General features: G+C 46.0%; 1 protein-coding gene and 1 long non-coding RNA gene across 2 annotated transcripts in view; one reads left to right on the top strand and one right to left on the bottom strand.

The window, feature by feature from the left end:
- AGO2 (argonaute RISC catalytic component 2) overlaps positions 1-7,519 on the top strand; it is a 107,323-nt gene that overhangs the window by 26,710 nt on the left and 73,094 nt on the right. The gene's annotated exons all lie outside the window — the stretch shown is intronic.
- Positions 1-7,519, bottom strand: part of LOC135227649 (uncharacterized) — a 34,053-nt gene that overhangs the window by 21,126 nt on the left and 5,408 nt on the right. Inside the window, exon 2 of the long non-coding RNA XR_010317840.1 lies at positions 2,385-3,005. This is a non-coding gene — a long non-coding RNA (uncharacterized LOC135227649). The remainder of the gene's footprint in view (positions 1-2,384; positions 3,006-7,519) is intronic.

Here is a 7,519-nt window from a genome sequence, read left to right as displayed (position 1 = left end):
CACCTTGAGCAGGGTGGCAGTTTGAAACGTTTTGAAAAGCTGCAGTGCCAGCGGGGATGGGCGAACGCAGACTCAGGAGGGTTTGAAGGTTTCCACAGGCACTGTTAGGAAACACACTTAGTTTTGTTGTAGTTGTTACCTTCTGTCAAGTCAGCCCCCAACTCTTGGAGACCCCATGCACAACGGAACCAAACCCAGCCTGACTCTGCGCCATCCTTATGATTGATGACAGATCGGACCATTGCGATCCCCACGGGGTTCTCACTGGCTGGTTTTCAGAAGTAGATCACCAGGCTTTCTTCCTAGTCCTTCACAGTCTGGAAGCTCCACTGAAACCTGTCCAGCATCACAGCAACACGCAAGCCCCCACGGAAGAACAGGTGGTGGCTGCACACGAGGTGAACTGGTTGGGAATCAAACCCTGGTCTCCTGTATGGAAGGTGAAAACTCCACCACTGAACCACCACTGCCCCCATCTTAGGTCTCTGCAGTGCAGTGGATTACATAATATGGCCCTTCTAGCTATAGTCTTTGTGACTCCCACACAATGATTGGGTGGGACTATGCAAATAAGGTATATGGAAACTGGTTATGGATAAGGTTATCTGTCAACTTGCCTAGACCATGATTTTCAATGGTTTGGCAGTTATGTAGTGATGTAAGCTATGCAATGATGTAGTCATCTTCCATTCTGTGATCTGATGTAATTGTCCTCCATTTTGTGATGTGTTGTAATCCTAGCCTCTATGCCTGCGGTTATGGTCCCACTTGGGAGTGAGTTGTCTGTTAATGTTAATGAGGCAGGATTAGGGTGAAATGTATCTTGAGTCATCACCTTACTATAGGATGTGACTCAAGTCATCACCCTAACCCTAGTCACTACCCTTACCACCCTTATTCAAGTCACATACTTGAGTCATACCCTTTATCTTACAAGAGATAAAAGGAGAGAGAAGGGAATAGATGGGCGGGAGGATCCACTACTATCAAAAGGAGCTAACAGTGAAGTGTTTTATTTGGACCGGGGATCCCTGCACTGAGAACCTTCTAGACCCAGGAGACAGAGCTGTAATATCAGAGACGGCGAGAACTGGCAGCAGCAGAACCAAGAGACCAGTGCCAGATGGTGTGGTGGGCTTCCCGGTCCACAGAGGAAGACAGCTACAGTGGGTGTGCCGACCCACAAGTGCCTTCAGGCTGAGGCTTACGGGCTTACCTGGGCACTTACTGGCGGAACTGAAGAGGTTGTTAACACTTGCCTAAGCTGTGCAGAGACTGGGCCGAGGGACCTGGGCCAGAGAGAGGCCTCCTTGAAGGCACGGCTGAGTAGAGGCTATCCTGATCAAAGAACTGTATCCTGAGTCATTTCTGGTCCTGAATTGTAACCTGTTGCTTCTCTAATAAACCCCATAATCATGAGTTTCGTCTCCGAGTTCTGTGTGGCCATTGCAGCTAATTATTGAACCCAGCAAAGGAGCGGGGGGAGGGACGGCTGGTGTCAGAATTGGTAAAAAGGCTGGAGGCTGGAGGTGTCTGACCTGCGCCTCAGAGAGACTGGCCTCGGGCTGTTGTTGCTCACAGTTGTCCTCCCTGCCCCCTCAGGAAATGAGACAAGGTCTGACGCTGCCGCCTCCTCTGAGCCATTCTTACAGTCTTACGTATGCTAACTAATGGTCTAGCCGGTGGCTGGAGCCTGGCTTGGATGGGAAAATTCCATGGTTACAGGATTTAAAAGCTGGCAGCCAGCACCCTATCTCCCATGGTCCATAGTCCGAGATATGTGTAGGTATCATTCATTTTTCCTCCAGTTTCTGAGGAAAGCAGACACATTCCTATTTATTTTAAATCGTGAGCTTGTCTCTTGTTGGGAAGGAATTGATTAGAGAAGCCAAACAGTCCTGGGGATTTATCTGCTAGGTTTTCAACAATTTACCCTTAATTAATTATTCTGACTAGAAAAAAAATGGTACCTCTACAGGATGCCAGTATTTAGAATTGACATTTCAAATATCTAGTTGTACAAATTGGGGGAATTTTCCTATTTCTGCCATTTGGTAAATTTGCTTTTAAGTATCCCCTTGGGGAGCTGCATTCACTCCAAGTGACAGGAATTAAAGTAGAATTTGCACTCAGCTGAACTGGATCAAGCCACAGGTGTTGGCTGCAGAAGCCTGGCTGCAACGTGGAGGGAAATTTTACTTCTTAATTATAACAAAGCAAAGGCTTATTTTACTTAAGTTTTCCGAGGTGCTCTCGGTGTAAAGAACATTCTGGGTTTCTTTGTTTGTAACAGCATCACAATATATAGTTTGCTTATTCATTATATGCTCTGCTTTAGCATTAAAACAGTATTTCTTTTTGCAGTATATTTAAAACAAACAAACCTGTTGCCGTTGACATATTTCGACTCATAGCGATCCCATATGTCACAGAGTAGAACTGCTTCATTGGGTTTCCTTGGCTGTAATCTTTATGGATATTGTTGGATAATTTCCACATTTTGTTGGATCACCTTTCTTTGGAATGGGCACGGATATGGATCTCTTCCACTTGAATGGCCAGGTAGCTGTTTTCCAAATTTCTTGGCATAAATAGATGGGTGAGCAGTTCCAGTGCTGCATCCATTTGTTGAAACATCTGAATTGGTATTCTGTCAATTTCTGGAGCCTTGTTTTTCACCAGTGCCTTCAGTGCAGCTCGGATTTCTTTCTTCAGTACTATCGGTTCTCAATCATATGCTACCTCCTGAAGTGGTTGAACGTTGACCAGTTCCTTTTGGAAGAGAGACTTTGTGTACTGCTTCTGTCTTCTTTTGCTGCTTCCCGTATCATTCAACTTTTTTGCCTGTAGAATATCATTAGTGTCACATGCAAGTAAAATTTTGCTGAAGATCATTCAAAAATGGTTGCAGCAGTACATCTACAGGGCACTGCCAGAAATTCAAGCCGGATTCAGAAGAAGACAAGGAACAAGGGATATCATTGCTGATGTCAGATGGATCCTGGCTGAAAGCAGAGAATACCAGAAAGATGTTAACCTGTGTTTTATTGACTATGCAAAGGCGTTCCACTGTGTGGATAACAACAAATTATAGATAACATTGCAAAGAATAGGAATTCCAGGACGCTTCATTGTGCTCATGTGGAACCTGTACATAGACCAAGAGTCATTCTTTCGAACAGAACGAGGGGATACGGCGTGGTTTAAATTCAGGAAAGGTGTGCGTCAGGGTTGTATCCTTTCGCCATACTTATTCAGTCTGTATGCTGAACAAATAATCCGAGACGCTGGACTATATGAAGAAGAACGGGGCATCAGGATTGGGAGAAGACTCATTAACAACCGGTATTATGCAGATAACACAACCTTCCTTTGTGAAAGTGAAGAGGACTTGAAGCACTTACTAATGAAGATCAAAGACCACAGCCTTCAGTATGGATTGCACCTCAACATAAAGAAAATAAAAATCCTGACAACCGGACCAATAAGCCACATCATGATAAATGGAGAACAGATTGAAGTTGTCAAGGATTTCATCTTACTTGGATCCACAATCAGTGCCCATGGAAGAAGCAGTCAAGAAATCAAACAACGTATTATTGCCTTGGACAAACATGCCGCAAAAGACTTCTTTAAAGTATTAAAAGCAAAGATGTCACTCTGAGAACTAAGGTGTGTCTGACTCAAGCCATTGGTATTTTGAATCACCTCATATGCATGTGTTTTAGTTATCTAATGCTGCTGTAACAGAAATACCACGAATGGGTGGCTTTAACAAACAGAAATTTATTTTCTCACAGTGTGGGAAGGCTAGAAGTCCAGATTCAGGGTGCCAGCCTAGGGAAGGGCTTTCTCTCTCTGTCAACTCTGGAGGAAGGTCCTTTCTCTTTGAGCTTCAGCTGGGTGATTTTCCTGTGGCTTGGCATCTCTCTTCCTCTGCCTCCTCTCCTTCGATTGCTTGTTTAACCTCTTTTATATCTCAAAAGAAATTGACTCAAAACACACCCTATACTAATCCTGTCTCATTAACATAACAGAGACCACCCATTCCCAAATGGGATTATAACTGCAGGCATAGAGGTTTTACAACACATATTTTCTGGGGATACAATTCAATCAATAACAGCTGCAAAAGGGGGACAATGAATAAGGAAGACGGAAGAATTGACGCCTTTGAATTAATGGTGTTGGCGAAGAATATTGAATATACCATGGACTGCCAGAAGAATGAACAAATCTGTCTTAGAAGAAGTACAGCCAGAGTGCTCCTTAGAAGTGAGGATGGCAAAACTTTGTCTCACATGCTTTGGACGTGTGATCAGGAGGGATCAGTCCCTGGAGAAGGAGATCATGCTTGGTAAAGTAGAGGGTCAGCGAAAAAGAGGAAGACCCTCAACAAGATGGATTGACACAGTGACTGCAACAATGGGCCCAAGGATTGTGAGGATGGTGCAGGACTGGGCAGTGTCTCCTTGTCTTGTACAGAGTTCCTACGAGTCGGAACTGACTTGACGGCACCTAACAGCAATCTTTATGGAAACTGATCGCCAGGCCTTTGCTGCTGGGTGGGTTTGAACCTGCCAACCTTTAGGTTAGCAGCCAATCATAAACTGTTTCCGCCTCCCAGGGACCTAATATATAGCTTACTATTCAGTGCTGTTTTTATATAGCTATAATATATAGCTACTATTCACTGTTTTATTAACATCAAAACAAAATTTCTTTTTCACAATATATAGTTACTGCAACTTAAAGTCAATGTGGGAGAATTTTTATAACTACAAATCTGCTGAGTCGAAATGCCGAATTTCTAAATATATCATGGAGGAGAGGTAATCTTTTCCCTTTTACAATGACAGCCTTGCAGGGCTGATGCTGTAGATTTCCAGGGTGGGAATATTTTGATGTGTAATAAGAAAGCATGTTTCTCTTTCTCTCTCTCTCTCTCTCACACACACACACACCCCTCTCTCTCTCATTCTCTCTCTCACACACACACACACACACACACACACAAGATATAAACAAGAGGTTTACGTTTTCCCTCCATGGTGCTTATTTAGAACATCTTACTCTGATTGCTTTACATAGTGTGTTCATTGTAGCAGCCCAGAGGGGGGCCAGGGCAGGTGTGCTGGAGGCCTGGGGAGGAGGCTGTGCACAGGGAAGCTAGTAGGAGGTGTGACCACGGCATCAGCAGGGATGGCCTGGCAGGAAACTGTGTTTCCATCACACAGGATGCTCAGGCTCAGACCCAGGCAGCCCTGCGTCAGTCTTGCCCCCGGGGAAGCTCGCATTCTCTGAGCTCACCAACTTTTTGTTTTTGTTTTCTTTCTGTCCTTGGAGATGTCCCTTCCCATGATCCCGGCAATGCACCGAAAATGATGTTTCATACAGCGTTCAGTTGTGTGTACGGGGGGACTCCCCTGAGTGGCTGGCTCTCTGTGCTGTTGGAAGCCTAAGACTAAACCTTAAAAATCTGCGATCGTTTCTGCCATCTCCTCGAACGGGAACCTGGCTGACGGCGACTTCCCATAGACCATCCTCAACTCCATGTGTACTTCCTTTACAGTGCACCCAGATGACCCTATTTGTCCTAACAGGGCCAAGTAACAGCGGGATGGCTAAAAATTTTATACTAAATCGGAGGTCCTTGTGTAGGGAACATGTTGTTGGGTGCCATCGAGTTGATTCCCATTCGTAGGACTGTTTTCTCGGCTGTAATTTTTATGGAAACAGATCACCAGGTCTTTCTCCCACAGAGTCACTGGGTGGGTTCAAAACGCCAACCTTTCGGCCCCAAGCCAAGCAGCCAAGCTAGTAACCATTGTGCCACCAGGGTTCCTTGTAGGAAGCATGCCTTGAGTGGTCACGATTAGGTTGGCATGGCACTAAAAAAAAAAAAAAAAAAAAAAGGCATTTGTTCCGGTTATCCTTTGCTATTCAAAGAACCACTTCACGCTGTTGTTATGCTCATTGGTTTTGTGGGAAGGGCGCCTTGGGGGTGGTTAATCCCTGCTCTGTGGTACCTCACCTGGGGGTGAGGTGAATGGTTTAGGGCTGCAACCACCTGGAAGTTCTTCATTCACATGTCTGGCCCCCCGCAGGGATGGCTTGAAGGCTGGACTCATCTGGGATGATGGCGGGTTCCTCTTACAACGTGGCAGCCGGGCTCCCAGAGGAGGTGTCTAGAGAGCAAACATTTCTAGAGATCGAGTTGGAATTTGCCTGGCCTTCATGACTCAGCCTTGGAAGTCTCATAAATTAGTTTCCACCCTACTTTATTAGTGGTTAAGAGCTCAGCTGCTAACCAAAAGGTCAGCGGTTCAAATCCACCAGCTGCTCCTTGGAAACCCTAAGGAGCAGCTCTACTGTGTCCTGTAGGGTTGCTATGAGTTGGAATCAACGCGACAGCAACAGGTTTTTTTTGGTCAGAGCAGTAACAAGCCTGCCAGTGTTCGAAGGAAGGAATACATAGAACCCCCCTCCCCTGTGGGGGAGTATCATAGAAATTGGGGCCGTTTTGATACTACCACAGTGTTGTCCTTCCAGAAAACTTGATTAGGCCCAAATGCAAGGACTAATTCTGGTTAAGAAGCAGTCTTAATTGCCTGTGGTGCTCAAGATGGTTATCAAATGCCAGCTTTTCTTTTGTGACAATGTGTGGGAAAGACTGATCCTGCCTTAGTGCTTTCATTACACGTCAACCCAGGTTACAGTAACTAGTGAACACATTCCCCCTCCAAACCAGCACCGCATTGAACACGTCCATCCTGACTTGTTCCAGACTACCACACGCTGGACGCGTCCATCCTGACTTTTTCCAGACTAGCACACGCTGGACGCGTCCATCCTGACTTGTTCCAGACTAGCACACGCTGGACGCGTCCATCCTGACTTGTTCCAGACTAGCACACGCTGGACGCGTCCATCCTGACTTGTTCCAGACTAGCACACGCTGGACGCGTCCATCCTGACTTGTTCCAGACTAGCACACGCTGGACGCGTCCATCCTGACTTGTTCCAGACTAGCACACGCTGGACGCGTCCATCCTGACTTGTTCCAGATGTGCACACATAGGACACGTCCATCTTGACGTGTTCCAGACTAGCACACGCTGGACGTGTCCATCCTGACTTGTTCCAGACTAGCACATGCTGGACGCGTCCATCCTGACTTGTTCCAGACGTGCACACATAGGACACGTCCATCTTGACGTGTTCCAGACTAACACGCTGTACGTGTCCATCCTGACTTGTTCCAGACTAGCACACGCTGGACGCATCCATCCTGACTTGTTCTAAACTAGCACACGCTGGACGCATCCATCCTGACTTGTTCTAAACCAGCAGATATTGGACGCGTCCATCCTGATGTGGGTTCTTTTGGAAGAAGCAGCTGGCATCATGGGATGAGTACAAACTCGATTTGAACTCCTGCAAGTTCAAGTCCTCGGGCAAGTCACTTAACCATTCTCAGTCTCAGCTTAATCTTCTGCAAAATGGTGAATAACACCTA

This window comes from Loxodonta africana, chromosome 14 (assembly GCF_030014295.1).
Source record: "Loxodonta africana isolate mLoxAfr1 chromosome 14, mLoxAfr1.hap2, whole genome shotgun sequence".
In the NCBI taxonomy this organism is placed as follows: Eukaryota; Metazoa; Chordata; class Mammalia; order Proboscidea; family Elephantidae; genus Loxodonta; species Loxodonta africana.
The sequence above is the reverse complement of the archived record's forward strand: the minus strand, read 5'-3'. Positions and strand labels throughout refer to the sequence as shown.